Raw genomic sequence first — 25,387 nt, 5'->3', positions numbered from 1 at the left:
GTTGTGCACTGGCAGAATGCACCCAGAACTGGATTGGACACTCTCTGCCTTCAGAGACAAAGGATTTGTGTGTATAAAAAGGGGGACCCAGACCCCAGAACTTTAGATTACTTCTGGGAATCAAGACAAACCTTTGCCAAGGAGAAGAACCAAAGAAGCTGAAGGAGGAGACTGCCCCTGTGCTGTTTTGCTATTTCCAGGGTTGGCCTGCAGTGGTTACTTTATTGCCAAGGAAAGGAGAAAAGGAACTTTGTGTGTACTTTTACTATCTTGAGGAAGATCTCCAAGGGCTTGAAGCTGAGCTTGCCTCCTGTTCTGAAGTCTCAGGGACATAAAGTCTTCACCCCCAGCTCCCCCTGAATTTCCTCGCTGGGAATTCTACCTGCAGAGAGGTGCCTACTGATGTTTGGGCCCTCTGAGAAGACTGCGTGTCGCTTGGAGCTAGAAGCGCGACGCAGCGAGGAGAAGCGTGTCGCCGCCGCAGCAGTTGCATCGCCAAAGAAAGCATGTCGCCGCCGCAGCTGTTAGCCGTTGCATCACCGACGAAGCGTGTCGCATCACCGGAGATGCGTGTCGCAAGGCCTGTTGCGGCTCAGAAGTTACCGAGTTCGCCGCACGGCCGTCGGGCATGCGCGCATCGCATCCACGTTGTCGCATCGCATCAAAGACACCATTTTGTGGCATCTCATCGAGGTGCCATCTTGTCGCATTGCACCGGATCACAGTAAGAAACCGATGCATCACCTCCTCTCCGGTAAGGAACCGACGCATCATCTCCCCTGTGCTGCAGTAAGGAACTGACGCATCACCTCCCCTGAAGCAAGGAACCGAGGCATCACATTCCCTGCGACCCTTTTGTTTGTTTTGCGTGACGCATCCAAGGTACTTTGAGAGTAAAGTGTCGATTTTACCATCCACATTGAACTAAGCCATTTCTACCATTTTAAAGTCTATTTTTAATTACAGTATTGTGGATTTTTGTTGTTTGGTCTTGTGTTAAGTCTAGTAAAGATTACTTTTTTTTCTAAACTGGTGTGGTGTCCATTTGTAGTGTTTTCACTGTATTACGGTAAGTGTTCATAAATGCTTTGCACACTGCCTCTGAGATCAGCCTGTCTGCTCATGCCAAGCTACCAAGGGGGTGAGCAGGGGTTATTTCAGAAGTGTACCCCCTTACCCTGACTAGAAGCAAGGGTCCCTATTTGGTCAAAGGTGCCTACCTCTGCCAACTAGAGACCCCAGTTCTAACAGTAGTCTGTTGCACAGTTCTGTTCAGGAAAAGTGTCTTTGATGGTATGAGGCAAGCTCTACATAAAGCTAATAAATGTGCCATTCTTTTGTCAACGAGATAGATTCTGTGTCTATTGTGTCCCTCCAATAGTCTAAAATGTGTATGTACAGTTGGGAGATAAAAGGTGCTGAATATATAAGCTAAGTGTTTGTCAGCATCATTTTCTTTGCGGTTGCATTCATTTGCACAAGCTTATAATAATATGACTTTGGGTCTGATGAATTGAACCCTGAAAAGTACTCAAATTCCTGTGTGAATGTGGCAGAACTACCTTTCGGCGGTGTCGGGCAATGTTCCCATTGATGGTAAGTGTTAACAGTGCGTAGGACACTCACTTTTTGCAAAAAGTTATGACCATAATTCTGGTAACAATACATAGTGTCGAAGTCAGGTGTATCTTCATACAATTCCCTGTAAGAAAATGCAGCAGATTATTCTTACTCTGAGAGCATAATGTTTACAGTCTCAATGTCCCAATCATCAGAGAGTGTACTCGAGGTAATGAAGTCATTCAATGAAATTTTAAATACGTGCGGAATTTTCAAATGTTCCGTAGGACCAAATACATCATATGAACCCCTATCCCAAACTATACCATCCGGTACTGGAACTGCTATAATGTTCATTAGGGACAAGTCTCTTTGTTCACGGTGTGATGACGTATGTTGTTTCAGAACCAATTTCACAGATTGTAATGCAGAGCGGTGTGGGAGGTAATATCCATTCAGTAGTAGGAAAAAGATAGTTACTATACCAATCCAAATGAACAGGAACAGGATCCCTAATGCAAACCAAAGATGCAAACAAGGGGACACAAAGTAAGTCTTTTTCAGCCAGAGAGGGAATTGTCGAAATTTTTCTTTCTTGGTAATGGGTGGCGTTTGCTCAGGTTCACTTGGATCTGAAGAAAAGTCATCGAAGTTGAAGTAGCCAGACGCAGTTCGATCAATCTTTGGGAGCTCAGCAATGTTTGTTGAAATGGCAGTTGCTTCTTTTGAAGGCACATTAATGTAAATATCATTATTGGACCAAATTGCAATTTGCGTTTCAGGTGTATTTGGATGTGGTTCAATTTCAACAGGTGTAATTTGTACTCCGTTATTTGCTACTCTGGCATTTTGCACAGGGAGTCTTGAAACATTATCATTCATTCCATCTGAACATCCTGTATAGTAGCGAGAGGAGAAGTGCGGCTACTCAGGACCCCACACGGCCTACTGTTGAGAATTGGACACATAGGGGGTCATTAGCATGGCAAGCGGACTTTGTCCGCCCGCCATACCCCCGGGAAATGGGACCGCCTGCAATGCATGCTGCGGTCCCGCACATCCCATTAGAATGCGCCCGCCACACTGGCGGGCATATCCTGCATTTCTAACATTGCGGAGGGCGGTGCTGAAAGCACCGCCTGCCGCAATGCCAGAAATGCAAGTTGTGCATTTGACAGTACAATGTGACAGGCACCGCGCGATGCCTGCCACATTGTACTGTCTAATCCAGTACCCCCATGTGCACCCCGCCTCACCCCCCAGAATCCCTGGGGGCCCGCTCTGGGCCCCCAATGTTGAGGACCGCATGCCTTTCCATGGCAAGGCATGTCCCCGCATGTAATCTAATATGGATGGCGGTGTCTACCAGACACCGCCACCATATTAACAGTTTTTCCACCCGGTCGACTCATCGACTGGGCGGAAAACCGGCAGACGGTCTTTCCGTCCGCCGTGGTCCCCCCACCATGGTAATGTGGCGGGGGAAATTTGCATGCGGGGGGGAATATGTCAGGCGGATCGCCACCGCCATGCGGGCGGTGGCGATCCGCCCGACATACTAATGGGCCTCAAAGTGTGGTTTGATCTGATCAATTGAGACAAATCTATTTCTTTTTTGCCGGCAAGTGGCGGAGGAAGTACGGTTCTTGTTCTTTGAACCGCCATGACAGGTACAGGCGTTCTATAGGATGGCCCAAACTCCTTCTTGTCCACAATGTTTTCTCTGACAAGGTCCCCAACCTTCGGGACCCAGGCAGGTCTTGCTGAAACCGGTTTCACTACACCAGTGGCGGTGCGTTTTACTTGGATGTTGCTTTGTAATGCCCGGATTTTGGATGTTTCTTCGTAATGCCCTGAATACATTGAGTTCCTGTAAAACAGCCAAATGATCATTCAATTCAAATGGTTTTACATCCGCCACTGTGCTGGCCCAATCTAGGTCAGGTACCCACATTCTTGTCTGAAACAGGATCTCATAGGGGATATGTCCTCCCAAGGATTTTCTTGGCATGTTGTTCAGTGCCCTCTGGACCCTATATAGGTGATTGACCCACCTCCCGCTCACACCTAATACCCTTGCTGTTAAGGATTGCTTTAGGTACCGATTTTTTCTCTCCACCACCAAATTTTCATTGGGATGGTAGGGGGAGGAGTGCCACAAGGCCAGGACTATACTTTCCATGGCTTCCTTGTAAGCCAGTGAGCTAAACACAGGACCATGGCCGGAATTTTTGCGTGCCAATTGCGCATGTCCAGTTGAAGACTTGCAAATCCTTAATACCAGTTCGAGCACCAGCCATGCTCTGAGGCCAAACCCATAGAAATCTAGAGCATGAATGCACTGCCACCAAGATGTACTTGTAAGCCCCAGCTGAATTTAAGGGGCCACAGTGATCTAAATAGACACATGCAAGATGTCTGTCTGAAATTAGTAATGGTGTTTGTGGTGCCTGTGCTACGATGGAACCTTTCATCTGCTGGCAGATATCACATTTTAAGACATAAGCCTTTGTTTGTTTAGAAAAACTTGTCCACCAGAATCGCTGCTTCAGTAATAAAATTGTAGCAGTGACTCCTGCGTTTGCTGAGCCTAGACCCTTGTGTGCAGCTAGAATTAAACCTAATTTGCTATCCATGTTTGGTATGATTCTATCCCCTACTTCTGGAATGTGAGCATACAGTATATTTTTCACATTTAATTTATCTGAATATTTGAGTGGAAAGCCCTTTGTTTCAGCAGAGCCGTTCTTTAAGACGTTGACAGTTATCAGTATGTCTCTGTCTATCCTCGTACTAGAATGAGAGATTGCAGCAACGGCAGCGGTTCTCACTGTCGCCTTGGCAGCTTCATCAGCCAGTAAATTCCCTTCAACGTGTATGCCAACACGTTGATGACTCAAGGTGTAAATAACTTAATTACGGAACCTCCTGAGGCACAGCCGGGAGCAGTTAGAATTTTGCGCAGCTCTTCATTTTAAAAACTGCATTTCTGTGTTTTTAACTTGCACCCACCTTCACTTCCTGACACACGAGTACAGTGTGCAGGCACCCTTCTGCATCAAAAACGAGCGCTAGAAACGGCCGAAATCGCCGATCCACTTCTCCCGCCATTGTCCTCGTTGCGACAGGGACACGCCCACTTCGAGGCCACGCCCCCTGCAAGCCCTACAAATAGCGCACTGATCACTAGCGCGGCAGATTAATTACGGAACCTCCTGAGGCACAGCCGGGAGCAGTTAGAATTTTGCGCAGCTCTTCATTTTAAAAAGTGCATTTCTGTGTTTTTAACTTGCACCCACCTTCACTTCCTGACACACGAGTACAGTGTGCAGGCACCATTCTGCATCAAAAACGAGCGCTAGAAACGGCCGAAATCGCCGATCCACTTCTCCCGCCATTGTCCTCGTTGCGACAGGGACACGCCCACTTCGAGGCCACGCCCCCTGCAAACCCTACAAATAGCGCGCTGATCACTAGCGCGGCAGATTAATTACGGAACCTCCTGAGGCACAGCCGGGAGCAGTTAGAATTTTGCGCAGCTCTTCATTTTAAAAACTGCATTTCTGTGTTTTTAACTTGCACCCATCTTCACTTCCTGACACACGAGTACAGTGTGCAGGCACCCTTCTGCATCAAAAACGAGCGCTAGAAACGGCCGAAATCGCCGATCCACTTCTCCCGCCATTGTCCTCGTTGCGACAGGGACACGCCCACTTCGAGGCCACGCCCCCTCACTTTATACATGTGTATCTACCGGAAGCGCAGCGGACGAGCGCAGCGGGCGCGCCGATTGCGCGCCGAAGGCGCGCTTAAGGCAAGCTCGTCTGCGCTCGTCCGCGATCATGACGCGACCGGGGTTAGTTCCCCTGCCCGATTCACCAGCACTACCCCCACAATCCATTCTCGGACCATGTTGCTGTCTCTGAGACCCTCTCCTTGCCCTACCTGCCTCTGGTCTATCCCGGACGCCCAGAGCCACGTTTACGTATGTGAAACCTGCCAGTTCTCACTACCCTCTCTGGACTCAACTCTTGGCCCGGCCCTCGCTCGGTGCTCTGCTTCCTCTTATGGAGCCGACCCTTCTTTCGCCCTCAGAGCGGCACTGATTAACTGCAGGTCTCTGAACAAACATGCTATCGACATCTGGCAGTCCCTCCAGGACAACAACTGGGATCTGCTTTTCTTAACTGAAACCTGGTTGAATGAGACCACTAACCCCACCATCACTCTTGCCTTACCGGACGGCTACAGCATCGCCTGCGCCAATAGACCTAACGGTAAACAGGGGGGTGGAGTTGCCTTAATCCATAAATCCAAATGGACGGCTTCCTTCCCTACATATGACCCTATTGACTGCATAGAGGGTCTACCTTTTACTATCCATTTTTCCTCGTCCACCTCCTGCTCTGGAATACTTATCTACCGCCCTCCCCACTCCAACCTCTCCTACCTGCCGGCCTTGACGGATTACATCATTCAGCTTAGCACTTGCTACACCAACTTCACTGCTTTAGGAGATTTTAACCTTCACGTAAACGATGAATCATGTTCGCACAGCAATAATTTTATTTCTACACTGGCGACCTGCAATCTAGAGCAAAAAATAGATTCCCCCACTCACAAAGCGGGACATACCCTTGACCTGATTTGTTCCAACCTACCTAGCATTCTGGTAGCCTCTCCCATCCCGGTCACCTGGTCAGACCACTTTCTCATCCCTTTTGAGATCGTCATCTCCCGCTCTATCAGACCTACCATCGCCCCCAAAGTATCAGGCAGAAACTGGAGTCGTATCACTCTTGAAACGCTCCAGGAACACCAAAATAATTTTCTACCCTCCCCATCATCTGATCCGGATGGTGGTATTGACCATTTTGACGCCTGGATCGGCCAAGCCCTAGAGGCTATGGCCCCTCTCAAACCCATCAAAACCTACAGGGCCACACCATCCGCACCCTGGTACTCTGACATGCTTCGCCTGAAAAAGGCATCATGCAAAGCCCTCGAACGCTCCTGGAGGCAGAACTATTCCCTCGACAGTAAAATCACCTATAAAACAGCTCTCAAAGAATACCGCAGAATGATTGAGGATCATAAAAGGGACTTCCTGGCTTCCAGAATTAAACATGCCAGTAACGGCGCCAGGGAGATTTTCAACATAGTCAGATCCTTCACGGACCCCAGCGCTCTGACTCGAACTCAACCAGCCTCCCAGTCTCTGTGTGATAAACTTTCACAATTCTTTGAGGAAAAAATCCAGGCTATTTACTCCTCCTTTCCCATCACCAGTAGTGAAGGGTCGGTTGAGGAATCTACTACGTACCCGCTACAGTCACCCTCATTGCTAGAATTTGCAGATATCTCTGAGGCTGACACACTGGTAGAATTACTCAACTGTAAATCTGGCTCCCCCAAGGACCCTTTGCCAGCCAAACAATATAAAAAACTGGCACCCCTGCTCAATCCATTCCTTAATCATATCTGGAACAAATCCATGAGAACGGGCATTTTTCCCGCAAAATGGAAGCATGCGTCCCTAGTCCCCATCCTTAAGAAGCCTGATCTTGACCCAGATAACCCTGGTAACTATAGGCCCATCTCTCTCCTGCCTGCCCCAGCTAAGATTCTGGAAAAACCGGTGCACGCCCAGCTTGCCAACTACATCGAATCCCATGGGCTCCTGCATGACTCTCAGCACGGCTTTCGATCGGGCCACAGCACGGAGTCGGCCCTTGTCGAAATGGCTGACTCTGTGAGATGGACGCTGGATCGAGGGTCGAGGGCGGTGTTAGTGCTGCTGGATCTCTCAGCAGCATTTGACACCGTCTCTCATAAGATCCTGCTGAGAAGGCTGAGAGACCTGGGTTTCGGCGGTACAGTGTTGAGATGGCTCTCTTCCTACCTGGGTGACCGTACTCAGCAGGTATATACCCATCCCTACACCTCCACCGCTAGACCACTAAAATGGGGAGTTCCACAGGGCTCCTCCCTGAGCCCACTCTTGTTCAATGTTTACTTCTCCCCCTTGGCTAAACTGATTGCGCAAACTGGGATTAAATTCACCTCCTACGCTGATGACATTCAGTTACTCTTCACTTTTGATACCCCCACTGCCTCTGCCTTCGACCCATTGAAAAACTGTCTAAGAGACATCTCTAGCTGGATGGACTCCAATTCCCTCCGACTCAACGCTGGAAAGACAGAGATTCTGTTTTTTAACTCATCATCCCCTCTTGATTCTAATTTATGGTGGCCGGATGATCTCAGCCATGCCCCCACGCCTAAAGACTCGCTGAGAAACCTGGGAGTGCGCTGGGATAATCATCTCAGTTTTAACGCCCAGGTTCAAACAGTAGCAGCATCCTGTTTTGCTAAGATCAAGACAATTAGACGGCTCATCAACTACCTACCGATGGATTGCCGTAAGACTGTGGTACAAGCCCTGATAATATCTCACCTGGACTACGCCAACGCACTATACCTTGGCATCACAGCAGGCCTATGCCACAAGCTACAGACTGTCCAGAATGCTGCTGCTCGGCTGGTGGAGAGAATTCCTGCCAGACATCACATCTCCCCACACCTCCGTAAACTCCACTGGCTCCCTATTTCCAAGAGATGTATTTTTAAGGCCATGACCCTGGCTTTCCGGGCCTCCAAGGGCAAAGGCTCGGCCCATCTGAGAAGTACTCTGAGACCGTATGTCAACACCAGGACATTACGCTCAAATTCCCTACTTCTGCTGGAAACCCCTAGATTTAAACGTACTCGCGCCGGAGGGAAAACATTCGAGGTCTGTGCCACTCGGTGTTGGAATAACCTCCCGGTTGCATTACGAGCCTGCCAAACCGAATTAGCATTCCGAAAGTCCCTGAAAACACATCTCTTCCCCATATAATGCCCCATTGGTGCCTAGCCTCTAAGTTCCATGATTTATCAGCGCCGGGACGCCCCGTTGGGGCAGCTGCTGCGCTTTACAAAATACACAAATAAATAAATAAATAACTTGAGCCCGTGGCAGGCATGATTTCAGCTTTGCTACTTGTTCCCATAACAATCTATGCTGTTATGCTGTATTTGTGCAACCCTTTGAATCTCTAAATCCATTCTGGCCCCAGTAATGAAGATATTGATTACAGGACTGCACACAGTAAAACGAATCGCACACTATCAGTGTGGGAAATTCCTGATCAGTATACTGTAGTGCTAGTATCAGGGCTTCCAGATCTGCCAACTGCTCTGTACAATCTCCTAGAGATTGTGTAGTTGTATTACTGGGATGGAACTTACCATCCCGCATACGTCCCTTCACTATAGCACATGCTGTGCTATACTGTTGTTTAATTCCTATGGCAGGCTGAGCAGAACCATCAGTATAAATTATGTATTCATATTTTTTCTAGAGGCAAGATTTTATTCTGGAGAGGGTATTCTTGTTTGTACTGCAGGAATGCTTGTGTTTTTAATGTAGAATCATATTTGTAATCTACATCTGTTGCAGTGAGAGAATTAGCCCATTGTCTCCATTATGGATGTAGTGCTTTCGCATTTGAATGCTCGCTTTGGTAGCTGCTTCTAAAGTCAGTACTGGGGTTACAGCGATAATGCATTTCCCCTGTGCTAGTGCTCTTTCTCTCACTACAGCAGTCTTTACTGCTGTCAGTATTTTTTCTGAGGCCTCAAATCGCATTTCAGGATTTGTGTATGAATGTGATTTGTACGCAATTGGGATTCTCTCACGGTTATTGAAATTGATGTATGTATATCCTGATAAACCCGAAACCATCCAGATCACCAAGTTGGTAGAATTCACATGTGTGCAAATGTTCTGATGCTTTCTTGTCAGCCTGAACTGAATGTAGTATATCTGTATATTCCTTTGTCCAATGATGTGGTGTGAAATAAGGTCTGAATAAGTTGTAGAAAGGTTTTACTCTTTCTGCATAATCCAGAATGTATGTTATGCCAAAATTCAGAAATCCTAAAATGGATTGTAAACTTTTTACATTCTTTGGAGGTTGTAGCAGCGCACACTTTTCTAAAAAGTTGGCCGCCAGGCTATTGTTTTCGCTTGAAAGCTCATATTCCAAAAACAAGACATTGTGAAGGGCAATTTTTGATTTCTTGAAATCTAATTTGTAGCCCAAATTGGCAAATCCCACAATTATGTTGTTCACCCTGCACAAGTGTTCAAGTAATTTATCGTCCATCAGATAGATCTCATCAACATAGGACACTGCCTCCTTGTCGCATGTTTGTAATAATTCTGACACTCTTCCGAGAATAGCCCTGGGTTGTTCTTATACCCTTGGGGCAAAAAAACATACATTTTGCTGAGTGCCTAGGGCAGAGAATTCTGTCAAATATCTGCTTTCTGGGGCTATATTTTCCCAGAAGAATCCATTCAAGATATCAAATGTCGTTTTGTATTTCTTCCGCACAATGTTATTCATTAATGTGGCACTATGTGCACTTTGAACTGCAAATGTTCGTGTACATGTGTTTGAATGTCAGTAATCCAAAACTAGACGATATGAGTTATCAGGTTTCATTACAGGAAACAAAGGATTGTTCATCAGGGAGGTGTACGTTTTAATCACACCTTGGTATTCAAGATGGTCTAAAATTTCTTTGACCTGTCTTGTTGCATAATTTTTAATAGGGTACTGTCGCTGTGGATTCGGAGTAGATTTTAATGGGATTTTGTGGTGAGTAGACTCCACGTCCCACCCTACATCATTACGGTATAATGCCGGAGCTAGCACTCATGCCCACTCCTGCACGTATGAATGTTTTACAGATTCTGGAACTAGGTCAGGGAAAGCAGGCAAAACACTTTCCCCTATCCGGCAATCCATCACAGACTCAGGTGGCCAATCTTTTTCGTCTAGCAATATGTCATATGCATATGTTAAGTTCTCCCAATAGAGACCTTTAACCTTTCTTAAGAGGTCCCCCTCTATTTGGAGCGTAATTTTTTAAAGTCTATGTGGGACACTAACTCTTGTATCAGGTGTTTCCACTGTGATGTGTTCACATTCAATACTGCTATCATCAGAAAGTCCTTCAGGTTCTGATGAGATATTGTTACTTCTTCCACACTGTCTAGCATCGTCAGAGCCCATTCCCCGTTCAGAAGCTGAGTCCTCAGTAACCTGGGCATGTCTAATTTTTGAGCCCGCTACCTTTGTTTTTTTTAATTGAGTCTTTGTTTTGGGTTGGTCTTCCTGTTTGATAATATAATCTGGAGTACGATGTGTTTCCTTTTTTGTCTTTGGTCGATCTTCAGTCTTTTGTTATGATTTCCCGCCCCTCTCCGAGTTTTTTGATGAACACTGAAAGGAACGTGTATCAGTGTTCTGATACCTGTCAGGTTTTCCAATGTTATCATGATTCCTGAGTTTATACCTATTTTCAGAGGACTCCTGTTGGGGAGACCCACCCCTTGATCGTGAATTATTTTCTGTATTGTTATTTTTAGAGTTTTTGTTTTCCCATTTCTTTTTAGAAGAAGAGGGTGCTTGTTTTGAGTTGTCCTTGTCGGGACTACCCACCATACGTTAGCGAATATGAAAGTCCTGGAACATAAGTTTTACACTTCACATTCAGATTCTTTTATGCAAGAGCTTATCTGTGCAAAGTTTAACTTTAATAAAGTTACTACAGATAATGCATCATCTGTATTACTCAGTGGGAGTGCTCGTTACTATGGTGGACGTAATAAGGCCGGTAAGCTTCTTGCTATCAGAAAGACGACACTTTAATTGCCTCCATATACTCCTCAGAAGGAAAGCTTCTCCACAAGGTCCAAGATATGCTGGAGGAATTCATGAGATTCTACAAAGATTTATATACTTCAGAGTCCCCTCCCTCTACCTCCCTCATTCAATCTTATTTGAATAACATTCCTGCCCCTTCTAATGGTCACCTCAATTTTTCTCTGCTTGAAGCTGATCTTTCGCTTGAAGAAATTTCCAAAGCCTTACAAGTCCTAAAAAGGGTAAAACTCTCGGCCCTGATGGTTTTATGGTTGAGTTCTATTTGCATTTTTCTAATCTATTTCTTCCTAAACTTATACAACTCTTTCAATCCTTCGTTCTATCTGACAAAACGGATGGTACTTTTCAAGAAGCCACGATCTATTTGATTCATAAACAGGGTCGTAACCCTATGTTTTGTAAAAATTACCATCTCATATTCCTGTTTAATGTGGATATTAAAGTTTTCGCTAAATTACGTGCATTAAATCTGGAACCCCTTATGCCCTACTTGATTGGTAAAGAACAATGTGGCTTTGTTAAAAATAGATTAACTTCAGATAACTCTAGATTATTCCTCAATGTTTTAAACAAAATACCTTCCCACTCTTATTCACTTACTGCAATGTCTATTGATGCAGAAAAAGCATTTGATAGCGTTGACTGGACCTTTTTATTTAAAACAATCAATTGGCATGGTTTTGGCCCTAAAATAATTTCTCTTATCTCCCTGCTCTACTCTGCCCTGAGGGCATCTGTGTTAGTCAATGGGTGTACAGCTACCTACTTTCCTTCACAACATGGAGTTCGCCAGGGATGTCGTTTTTGCCCTCTTCTCTTCATCCTAGCTAGTGAACCTTTTTTATCTTCTATTTGTAATAATAACCCTATCTCTGGTTTTCCCTATGGTGATCAACATTTGAAACTTTCCACCTATGCGGACGATATTTTGCTTTTTATCTCTAACCCCGAAGTATCCATCCCTCCTCTTTTACGAGATTTTTTTTTTTTTTGTATCAGGTTATGAGATTAACTCGGATAAAACAGATATTCTTCCTCTCAACAAATTTTGGGTTCAGCATCCTTTCTCTTCTACTGGCTTTTTATGGAGCAGATCTAAAATTAAATATCTAGGAATATGGTTTTCTAATTCCATAGTATAGTCAGTCAAATTAAATATGATAGAAGCCCTCTCTCGTATTGACAAGCTCCTTTCCTCTTGCAACCCTTTATTTCTTTCATGGTGGGGTCGCCTTGACTCCATTAAGATGATGATCACTCCTATTTTATTATACATTTTTTCCATGCTCCCCATTCTTATTCCTTCTATTTATTTTAAGAAAATAGACTCTCTTCTCTCCAAATTTCTTTGGAGAAATAAAAAATCTAGATTATCCCTTTCTCATCTCCAGAGGCCGAAATTTAATGGGGTAGTTACATTTCCTGACTTTCGACTTTACCATATGTCCTTTTGTCTCCGTCAGGCCTCTAAATGGCTCCTTTCAGAATCCTCCCCTTTTACACCTTTATGGTTTACTCTTGAACACTTCTTGCTTGCACCCCTTTCTACTAATGAGATATTAGCTTTTTCATCCAAAACTGTTCAAACTACTCTCCCCTTATTCAAGCATGCGTGCTCCCTGTTGAGACCACTCGGCCAACCAAAGTTTAATTCAAGAGAATTTTTTATTTTACGTTTGCCAGTATGGCATAATCGCCTCATTACTATTAATAATAGACCTCTGTTTTGAAATTCTGGAGATTGTGGGGGATAATTTCGGTCCACAACCTATTTGATGGTGAAAATCCTTGTCCATTCCCTCAATTTCAAGTTACTTTTAAGTACCCCCGTTCTTTCTGGCATAAATTTTCCAACTTAATGGCAATCATTCTGGACGCCTTTTACTCAAATCCTTCAACTGAATAGAATTGTTCCATGTGGGACTCCTCAAATGATAGGTGATGAGTCAGAGATACTGTTGTTGATTTTTTATAGTTTGAGAGCGATTGGAGATGAAGAAGGTAATCCAAACTAAAGGCCATATTCTGTGTTTTCCTAGGGAGGTCGATCTGGCGGCGGTGTCACGGTGACGGGTATGTTAGGCTCACAGGAGAGTCTGTACAGCATACTGCCACTGTGACAGCACCTAATACTTATCCATGCACGGTGTGGCATACACTATGTTGTGCATGCACAACCATTCACTTTTGTGGGGGGCATATCATGTGCCCCTGCACCCATCCCCAGGGGCAAATTTGCTTTTGGGCCCTCTTGGGGGCCCCTGCCTTTCCACCAGTTTTTTCATTGAGGGAGCACCGCCATGAAAAGGCTTGTAGAAGGGCAAGTCGTAATATGGACGGCGGTGCTGTAATTGGCACTGCCTCCTTTCCTCCTCATTTCACACACCACCGGCACTGTGGGATCCAGGACCCTGGTGGTGCCAGTGGTGTTGTAGCAGGTTGCTAGTGGTCGGCCACCACACTAGTAATATGGCACACGGACCGTGGTGGTTGGACCGCCACCACCAGTATGGTGATCTCAGGACCACTGTACTCATAATAAGGCCCTGAGTCTTTGAATGCAAAGCGGTATTAAAGTAAGTGACTTAATCTGGAGTGATTAATTGTGTCAAAGACTGCATTAAGTTCATCAGTAAAACAAGAAGTCAGGATTCACCTTTTTCCAGTTTATGAGGTTGTCTTAAATAACTAAGGGGTTGATGACAACTTTGACAGTCCGTGGACCGATGTGCGACCATGGTGAGCTCGGTGGTCCGACTACCCTATTACAAGTTTTTTTTTAGCTGTGTGAGGACCGCTGCTGCCACGCAGCTTCTCCACTGACACTTCCTGCAGTTTCAGAGAGCAATGGTCGTGGGGCAGTTCAATTAGGCTGTGTGAGGCTTGGAATGCAAGGCCCATTGAATTAAGTGTTACCTCACAGCCGGCGGAAGCCTGGTGGTCCAAACACGGCATCTGAGACAGGGGAAAGGGAGAGGTATGAGGAAAAATCTCACCTCTACTCACCTCCACACATGTTCTGCCGCATGCAGTCCATCCTATTTATCATGCTGCTGCTCTACCTTCTCGATCACATCCAAAACCGACACCGTCGTGGATGAAATCTCTGGTAAATCACACAAATTCATGTTGCCATTGATACCTGTACAAAACGATGCCTCGCTACTTACCAGGCAACTGATTTGGGGTCCTAATGATTGAACATGTATAAAGGGGCCAATTACAATGTCGCGCAGAACGCCTCCTCCCGACAGTTGGAATCTCCTGGACTATGTCTGAACCCTTCCGTCAGACTCGGCCGAATTACAATCTGATCGAACAATTACAATGATCGTGGTCGTTGTGTAAACCACACGGTCTTTTTGAATCAGTTCCGACCAGCTCTTGTAGAAATTGTGTTGGTCGGACCCGCACCGTACAGCTCTACGGACTGCGTTTCCAAAAGAGGAATTATGATGCTTGTTTTCAACAGCCTTTCCGAGTCAGCCTGTCTGACATGAAAAGTCTGTTGGAAAGTAACTTTTAGGGCCCCTTAGTAGGGCTCCCTTCATTCTGCGGCCTCTGCTTGTGGGCTGAGGGTGTACTTAAGGGACCCCCTTGTAAAGTAAGTTTTCCGCACACCCCCCATTTCCCCATAGAAGCTTGTGTTGTCGGGCGGAACACGGGATCCCTTAGGAGTCAATGAGAATCCGACCAAACAGTGTTCGGTTGCATCGTAATCGGTCGGGAGGAACCGCCGACTGTGAGTCGGTCAGGCCCGATCGTAATGAGGCTCATAGTGTCCTTGACTGGGAAAGTTTCTTAACGATCTGCCACAACAAAGCTTTAGGGTGCCCTCCCAGGCATAAACTTTGGTACTGCACAAGCATACTACACAAATGGACATGTCAGCATTTTATTCAAAGTGAAAGTGATATCTGCTTTCATTTGTGCAACGCAACCCTTTTCCACAACATCACACCGTTCAATCTCTGTCATGCATAACACTTGACATTTCTCACTTCTCTGCAATGACAATACTTATCTTCCCTAGTCATGCAGCTCACCATTTTTCATGTCTTGTGAAAGCCACATTAAACTGACTCCAACTAACAAGAGACTTTGGGAATCCATCTCGACCAAGATGCCTCAGTGAGTATTACACAATCACAATACACACATCCCCGCTCCAGTATTGATGTCAAAGTAACATCAGTATGGATGTGTTCTAAAACTCAAACACACCTTCTCAGCTACAACTCTGTTGTCGAATCTTACACATATCCCACATCAACAGGCAATGCACTCTATGGGATAATATAGAAGTAGTGGGAGAAACATTCAAGGGTCACAATTGAAAAACTTTCTGCAGGATACCTAGGCCTCTATCAGGGGGAACACTCAAAGGCTGGGGCACTGGTGCACATTACATTATGTGCATGTCGGACTAACACCATGTGCTATGGTCCTGGGAACTGTTTCAATTAGGGACAACCAATAGCACAACTAAGTGTCATGAGTGTGTTAGCCATGGGGGAGGGGCAACTTATTAAAGCAAACACAGCACTTACAGCATGTGGCACACATCTAGATGAAGTAGCTCGATGTACACACTGCCAAATGGACACATATCCATGCAGATCTACACAAAGGGATGACAAGTTGACACCTTCCACAATGTGGATACACAAATATCCAATTAAAACACATCAGGCACATACCCAAATTACATCATAAGAAGAAGAGCAAGCTCAGTTATGTTGACAGTGGCCATGCCAAGATGTAATACTTACCACATGATGTGTCACCCATTGCTATGTCTGCCCCATCTGGATGTCAACCCACACAGACATACATCCAACATTTACCATTGTCCTGTCTGACTCCAGCACTGGCTCCAAGGGCCCATCATACTAACCAAAACACAACTACTCGCACATCACTAACTATACATTAACATCATTTAAATAGGAATGTAATGGCAGGACTAATGTCCACCAAACAAAGAAAGGCCAATGGCCACTCCATATGCAAAGAAATGTGCCACAGCACAATGCTCTACCAAAACACTTGTCCGATCTGACTGCCAGGGAACCTTCCGACAAAGGGGCATCTATTGGACATTCCAGGCACCTCAATTGAGTGAATTTGGAGGGCTAAGGTCGATATTGGGAGGGAGCACATCGACAATGGGAGGGGGGCAGTGGTTGTGACAGGGGAAAGGGCAAGGGAAAACTGAGGGATTTCCATGGGACTTATAAACAAAGGACTATGGGGAGAAGATCCCCATTGCCTGGAGGGTTGAGAGTATCCTACGTTGGAGTATAACCTGCCATGTCAAGACATTGAACCACAAAAAATGCTCCAAAGGACCAACCTGTGGTCAGGGATCTAAGATACCGAACTGTGAAGGGGGAACTATCTGTGTGGGGAGATATCCCTAGGCACACCAGGAGGTGAGAAAGGAAATTATTCCCTTTTCTTTAGTTACCCTCACACAACCTAGTGGTTTCATGCTTCATCATTGGGTCACCCCAACGCCTACAAGTCAGGGTGGGCTCAACCACAGTGTTGGGAGCTCTTGTGAGAATGAAGACCAGGGGGATTAATGATAAAAACCTCAGACAGGCCCCGGTTTCCCTTTATTATGGGGTCTGTCAGGGTTGTTAAAATAACTAAAATTTGGGTCAATGGGAGTATTATGGTCCTATGACCCTATTGCCAACATGTTTCATTCCGGAGTCAGCCGTAAAGGTCCTGGACTTTCTTCAGGTGATCCCCCCTGGGAAAACAGAGGAATGGAAGTCCCTATCCTGTAAGTTGATAAGGGCAGAGTAGCTGCTCCTTATGTGGATATCACAGATGATTGATCTGTCATGTGTGGTTCTCCATCTGTGAAAAACAGAAACAGAAAACAGACACCATACAGTATTTCACAAGCATACTTCATTTAGGTATTGCGGTAATGTAATTTCCCAGTTAGGTGTGTTGGTAGAGATCAAACATTTGAAAATGCCAGGTGAGTGTGCAAATAAATGATGACAATCTCATCCAACTTTTGCCACTCACATCTGTATCTGTAACATAAATTTGCTATGTGTCAGATTAGTGTGTGGTGGTGATTTTACTCGCATACTGATGTTATCAGCAAGCCAGTGAGTGTACCTTCAGCAGTGTGAATACCGCGTGACACTCACTACAAACAGCACTAGGCTGCTACCATTCAAAGTGATATGTAAAAACATATAAAAACATGCGCTCCTGTTTCTTTGTACAATCTGAGCATCAAAGAACGTACAGCCCTTGAAGCCCTAAAAACCAGAACTGACATAATCATAAAACCAGCAGATAAGGGCGAGGCTACCGTAATTCAGAGCACAAATGCATACAGAACAGCTTGTCTAGATCTTTTGGCTGATATCAAATACTACAAGAAGATCAACAGGGACCCTACACAATGGATAAAGACTACGATCTCTACACTGACGACAGAAGTTCTCGAAAAAGAGTGGATCACCAAAAAGGAACATGACTTTCTCAACCAAGATGACCCAAGGATATCACTGCTCTACACGCTACCTAAGATTCATAAAGGCAAGATACCACCACCGGGCAGACCCATTGTGTCGGGGATTGGGTCGATCCTTGAACCTTTATCAAAAAAATACGCAGACTGGTTCCTTCCTATGCCCTCTGGTTTCACGCATGACATCAGACGTACAAGATACAAAACATCTCTTTAATCTTTTGACAAATATTGAATATGACCCAAATGAAAACATCTTGGTCTGTCTTGATGAAGAGGCGTTATATACCAGTATACCTCAGGAAGAGAGCATAAAGGTAGTAGAGGACATCTTAAGACAAGAGAATGGCAGTGGTCAGCACCCATCGAGTGGGTCATCACTCTGATACATCTGGCTCTTACAGAAATTTTTTTTAAGTTTGAGGATCAGTTGTATCTTCAGATACACGGAACGTCAATGGGCAGTACTTTTGCTCCTAGCTTAGCCTGCCTGTATATGGGCCATTTTGAAGACCAACACATATGGACGGCGAATCCTTACACAACCAACATATGTAAATGGTACAGGTACATTGACGATGTCCTCCTTATTTGGAATGGAGACAGTTCCATTCTCAACAATTTCATAAACTGGATTAATCATCTGAATCCTCACCTCCTCTTTACCATGAATATGAACGGAGAAAAAAACTCTTTTCTAGACATCACCTTAAAGGCAGCGACGGTACTCTGTTCAGCTCACTATACACAAAGACTACAGATATAAACAGCCTGTTAAGATTTGACAGCGCACACCCACGCTCCCTTAGGGAAAATCTCCCGGTAGGTCAGTTCCTAAGGGTACGTAGAAATTGCTCTGATCTCCAAGATTATAAAAAAGAAGCTGAAATTCTTACCACCAAACTCAGACAGAAAAAATACCCTGTAAAGATTATATAAAAGGCCAAGTAAGGAGCACGCAACACTTCAAGAGAGGCACTTTTAGAGACCCATCAAAAAACCCAACCTGATCAAATCATTTGTGTCACTACATACAACTCCTCATCCAACGATGTGAAAAAAATAATAAACGAAAAATGGCCCATACTCACATCAAAGAGGCTCTCCTACGAGAAACCTATGTTTTCAATTAGGAAAAAGAGAAGCCTAAGAGACACACTTGTTCATACTGACACCTTCAAAACCAGAACTACCATTAAGTCCACACTGTGGAATAACCCACCAGTTACAGGACATTTTCCCTGTGGGGCATGCGTGGTATGCCCATTTACAAAATACACCAAAAGCATTGACCTAGACTTACGTGGGAACAAAGATCCCACACCAACTGCATTTCAGAGTCAGTTGTTTATCTCATTAGATGTGAGAGACCATGAGACTGTGGGGACCATTGTGTTTAGGGGTTTGTCATCCGCGACTATGTAGAGCATGATGACTATGGAAGCAGGATGTTGTGAATCTGGGCTTTCTGATGACTCTGCCCAACACCCTGATTTCCGGCAACGTTATATGTCCTTAGTTTATTAAGGGGAGTTCTTATTTCCATTTGGTCTCGTGTCTTCTCACTTTTCTTTTGCACAGGTCTGTTGTGCACACGATTGTGGCACGCTATGTAGCATTAAGCTAGTCTAATGCACATCCTGTATTTGTGTCTTTTCTTTTCTGTTCTAGGTTATGATCAGGAGCAGTACATTGGCCCGCCCTGACATACATTTTGGGTATTTATTACTTCTTAATCACTGTCCCGTGCACTTTACAACTATTCCATAATCCTGGTCCTGAAGAAGCGCCAATGACCTTTTGCGGCAACAGAGGCGCGAAACATGTTGACCGTTTTGTGACAACAAGGCATAATATGCCCTTTTGGGATTATACTCTACTTCAGAGTCTTTTACTCTGTCAAAGGGGGAAATTACCTGTTCTGACCTTTTTTAAGGTCACCCCTTGCCAGTTTTAGATCACTATGCACGCACATTTCATATTACCCCTATATAGGACCCACACACCCCACACACCCTCATGCACCATCCGGCATGCCTCAAAAGATCTCCGATAAAGCGACCCTTCGGGGGACCCGTTGGGTATTGCAGTGCCGGTCCCAACGAGGAGCAATCGCCCGATGATGAAGCATGACACCCCTAGGGGTGTGTGAGGGCAACAACAGGCAAGATACGTTCTTTCCCTTGGCTGATGGGACCACCCCACCTAGAACTTCATTGCTTTCCTATATTCTTGAAGGTATATGGATGAATACTTACATCCAACCTTTGGAACAGTGTCCTCTACTTGTTTTGATATCTCATTAGATGGCCATGCAATCTGAACTATATGGGCATGACAAGCCGTAAGGTCAAGGTCCGCATCAGCGAACACAGAAGCACAATAAGATGATTGGTGACAGCAGTAAAACTTACAGCACATTACAAGGAAATACAACATAAAGACACAGACATTAGGTGGACCAGCATAGAGAAAGTGAAGGGCACAGGCAATTTCCATAATAGACTTTTGGAACGGGAACAAAGATGGGGGTACCCCCTGAAAACACATGAGAATGGCCTTAACGACTCCATACCATGGAGTCAGTTGAAGAAATAAATGCAAAAAAACGAACTAAACCGGGCTACCAGGCTACCATTGTTACCATGCTTGACATGATGACATAGTATCCAAATACCACTTTAATGCACAACATTATGTTTTTTCCTACTCCCGGATCCTACCAGTTCTCTGCAAGATGGGGTCGTTCCTATGCTGAGATAAGACACGAGCACAAGTGATGATGGTTCTCTTCCCTGGATCATTCCCCATGTAAAAACTTCAACTCCTGTGATCCTCCCTGACACGTCGCGCACACTATGTGCTGACATGGTGATTTTCGAGCACATTCACTCTTCGCTCCAAATATCTAATAAATAACTTCAAATCCCATGAATAGATAGTGCATGCAACGCACGCATCGACTACATATTTTGCGATACCTGGCCAACAGAGTGGGCGTATATGTTAAGTAACATCTCTACTCCGGATCAGTTTTGAGAAAAAACTTCAGTTCCCATGATACCCCCTGACACGTCATGCACGCCACGTTCTGAGACCAGCAACACGGTGTTTGTCGAGCACATTCATTTGTCGTTCCCCAAAATCTACCAAGAAATTCAATTCCCATGAATAGATAGAGCACGCAACGCATGCATTGGCTACGTGCCTTGCGATACCTTGACAAAAGAGTGGGCGTATATGTCAATTAACGTTTCTCCCGCGCTAAATGGACCTATTTAATCCCCAGCCCCCGGAACCTCAGTGCAAAAGCCGGGGACTCGGACCAAGTAGGTGCACAGGTGGGGCAGGACCCTTGACGGAGTAACTACTGATATACGTTTGGGCAACTATAGATACAGTATTTCCCCGTCTGATGGAGGCGTTTCTCCCAATCTAAAAACACCTACCAGTTTCCAATTTTTATCTTTCTTCTACCCCTGGGAACACAATAGGGTTTGACTACAGGGCTACTCCTTCTTGCCTAGCAGTCCCCAGGGAAACGGTTCCTCTCCTCAACTTGGGTAAGAAAATGGATGGTTTTTACAAAGAAACGTGAGCGCATGTTTTATATGTTTTTACATATCACTTTGAATGGTAGCAGCCTAGTGCTGTTTGTAGTGAGTGTCACACAGTATTCACACTACTGAAGGTACACGCACTGGCTTGCTGATAACATCAGTATGTGAGTAAAATTGCCACCACACACTAATCTGACACATAGCAAATTTATGTTACCCTAAACAGATGTGAGTGGCACAAGTTGGATGAGATTGTGATAATTTATTTGCGCACTCACCTGGCATTTTCAAATGTTTGATCTCTACCAACACACCTAACTGGGAAATTGCATGACTGCAATACCTAAATGAAGTATGCTCGTAAAATACTGTATGGTGTCTGTTTTTTGTTTCTGTTTTTCACAGATGGAGAACCACACATGACAGATCAATCATCTGTAATATCCACACAAGGAGCAGCTACTCTGCCCTTATCAACTTACAGGATAGGGACTTCACTTCCTCTGTTTTCCCAGGGTGGATCCCCTTTGCCCCGAAAAAAGTCCAGGACGTTTACGGCCGACTCAGGACTGAAACATGTTGGCAATAGGGTCATAGGACCATATTACTCCCATTGACCCGAATTTTAGTTATTTTAACAACCCTGACAGACCCAATAATAAAGGGAAACTGGGGCCTGTCTGGGTGTTTTTTATCTTTAATCCCCCTGGTCTTCATTCTCACAAGAGCTCCCAACACTGTGGTTGAGCCCACCCCGACTTGTAGGCGTCGGGGTGACCCAATGATGAAGCATGACACCACTAGGGTGTGTGAGGGTAACTAAACAAAAGGGAATAATTTCCTTTCTCACCTCCTGGTGTGTCTATGGGTATATCCTCACACAGATACTTCCCTCTTCACAGTTAGGTATCTTAGATACCTGACCACAGGTTGGTCCTTTGGAGTGTTTTTTGTGGTTCAAAGGATTTCCATGGGAGCCTGTGTTGGTGGGATGACTCGGGCTGGGCTTTGTGAGGTAGAGGGAGTGTATGTCTCTGTCATGGTTGTGTCTGTTGTTGGTGCTGGTGTCTGTGGGTCAGATGTTTTTGTGTCTGGGCTGTGTCTGTTGGTGCGAGCTCTGAGGATATGTGTGTGGTGGTTCTGGTGAGGGTGGTGATGGTCTGTTAGGTGGCAGCATAATTTTTTGCAACCTTTTGGGGTGGTGTGCTGCATGTGGATGTTGGTGCTGGTGTGTTCTTACGTTTGGGTGTGCTTGGGACAGGTATGGGAGAAAGGACTTGGGATGTGGAAGAGGCAGTAGGTGAAGTGGAAGACTGGGCTGGGTGGAAGGCTGCCATCAGTGAGGAGGCCAGAGCATCAAACAATCTCTTTAGGGCAGACATACTACTGTGAATTCCTTACAGGAACTCCAGCGTTTTTGCCATCAGGTGAGATTGCCCCTGGATGGTATTGAGTAGTGCATCCTGCCCAACAGACATCTGCCTCAATTAAATACTCTCCTCACACAGGGCATCTTTGGCCATAGGGGCAGGGGATGAGGTCCCTGGACCAAAGGAGATAGCCCGCTCCTTAGGAGAGCGGAATAGGACAACTTTGTGGGGAGCAAGAAGGAGGGTGGAGATGGAACAGGGGGTGGTGGTCAAGGTTGTTGTGGACACAGGTCCTAGGGGATCTACCACAGAGCTGCCCCTGGAGGATAAAGATGTTGCATCTTGCTCCTCCAGGGCATGCTCATCTCTCTCCAGGTCACGGACTACGTTGGTGTCAGTCTCCTGACCGGATCTACTCTGGCCACCTGCATCCCCAATGTCGTTGGCACCATCTCCTCTGGCTGACTCAGTTAATGCAGAACAGGAAGTAGAAAAAGGTGTAAGACATCTGTGTAAAGTCAATTTACAAACATATCTCAACAATAACACCATCAAATAGGCACAGATTACTCCACAGACAAGGTCACCCATAAAAGAGAAGGTAGTCTAAGTTTACTGCCAGCAGCAACAGCATAGATATCCATGGTACCAGATCACACCTATGGCTAGAGACATACCCACTCCACATTGGTCCTGGGGCCAACACCATCCTCGGGTTCCATGTCTACAACTCCATAGAATATTGAAATGCTTAAGAGGTTCAGCTAAGCTCCAGTCCATGATAATGAGCTGTCACCTGTGTCCATAAGGGAAGGCATTTGGCCCTACCCAAAATGTGAAGCACACACACATATCATGATGATATCACAGTGTTCAAACTGTCACATATGACCATACCAATTTGGCATGTCATTCACAGAGGCATGTCATCAGTCAATGAAATCACCTCAACTGTAGGCATGTGTAGTACACATTACTTCAAACTCCCTCATCAATGCTAGTGAGGAACAGTTTGTGAGACACAACTATAAGTGGACCTAATATCATATAGTAGTGGAAGAGGTGTGGCGCCGTGGCCAGGGCGACTGACTCCGGAATCTGGGGATCACAGTTCGATCCCCAGCGCAGGCGGTAGATTAGCCCAGCACCATGTGACTCTGGGCAATAGCTTGCTTAATCTTCCCAATGGCCCCCAGCGCCTAGAGACCCTTACTGGTGATTGTTCGCACTTTACAAGTATCGATTATTATTATTATTATATACATAGCCTCAACATTAGGACACGGCTAATAAGATAAAACATCGTCCCTATTTATATCTACAAACCCTCCCATGTATACACACTCGTGTCTGTGTGTACACATTCCCTACATTCCCAGCATGATTGTACTTTTGCCTTTATACATTGGTCAACACATACAAATGTGGAGGACCCTCAGCCCCAACCTATCTACACCCTTACATCAAGGGTAATGCCCTTGTGCAGATGATATCACCAAAACTAAAAAGCTATACATGCGATCAAATAGGCATAAATACAGAGGTTACCACTTCTGTTTGTCATCTTCACATTGCTGGACATACCCCCTTACCAAGGCCAAGTATGGCTCATTCTTTACATCCTATGTGCACTGTAGGACAGGTCACATTTCACAGTACAAGGAAAAGATACACAGTATTGGGGTACCATTACTCCTTACACAAAGAAGATATGTGGTCTGTGTGGGACAGCTGGCACACACAATATCAAACATGTGTAGCTGAAAATTAACATTACTTAGTCATGTGTCCATACAACTCTGAAGATTTACATAAGACTATACCCTGTTCAGGGTCAGGACCATAAGACATAAGACTTCAGCAAACAGCATTCACCAACGTCACTATCTACACATTGAACCACACTGATAATACTTCGGACATTAGTCATCTACAACGTTGATGGAGCAACTGCTGCTCGTAACAGAAGGAAAATGTTAATAGACAATGTCAGACTCAGCACAGTACTCACCCCCTCCTAGCTGCTGTTGGGTTCTCAACTGCTCATCAAGCTCAGGGTAGGCCACTGCCAGAATGCTGGCCATTAGGGGAGTCAGGTTCTGGTGCACGCCCCTACGAAGTGGGTAGGACTTTCCGAGCGGGACTTCTGCGATATTCTTGGTCCAGCGTCTCAGGTCCTCCCACCTTTTCCTGCAGTGGATGCTGCCCCGGTTGTAGACGCCCAGGGATCACATTTTCCGGGAGATGGCTTTCTATAATGCCTGTTTCTGATGGGCATTTACCTGTGTTGATGCAAGGGATGAAGCAATATATTGTAACTGATGTATCCCTCCATATGACCTCCTACCTCAATCCATTGAGGTTCTGGACTTTTTAGAGTCCAGAGGTGTCAGGGAAACAACACCCAAAGACCCCTGAGTTCCTTCCTGTCTTGGTGCACAAATAAACAGAGACGCGGGAATCTCGATGGTGGCGTCAGAGACCAAGATTTATTTACTGCAGGGACACAGAAGTCATAGGAACCACACCAAGGCAGAATCTACGAGACTGTTCGATTTGCAAAAAGTGGGTTGCACCTTAAATACATACAATATGCCTTCAGGCAACATTACA

The sequence above is a fragment of the Triturus cristatus genome, chromosome 2_1, assembly GCF_964204655.1.
Source record: "Triturus cristatus chromosome 2_1, aTriCri1.1, whole genome shotgun sequence".
NCBI lineage: Eukaryota > Metazoa > Chordata > Amphibia > Caudata > Salamandridae > Triturus > Triturus cristatus.
The sequence above is the reverse complement of the archived record's forward strand: the minus strand, read 5'-3'. Positions refer to the sequence as shown.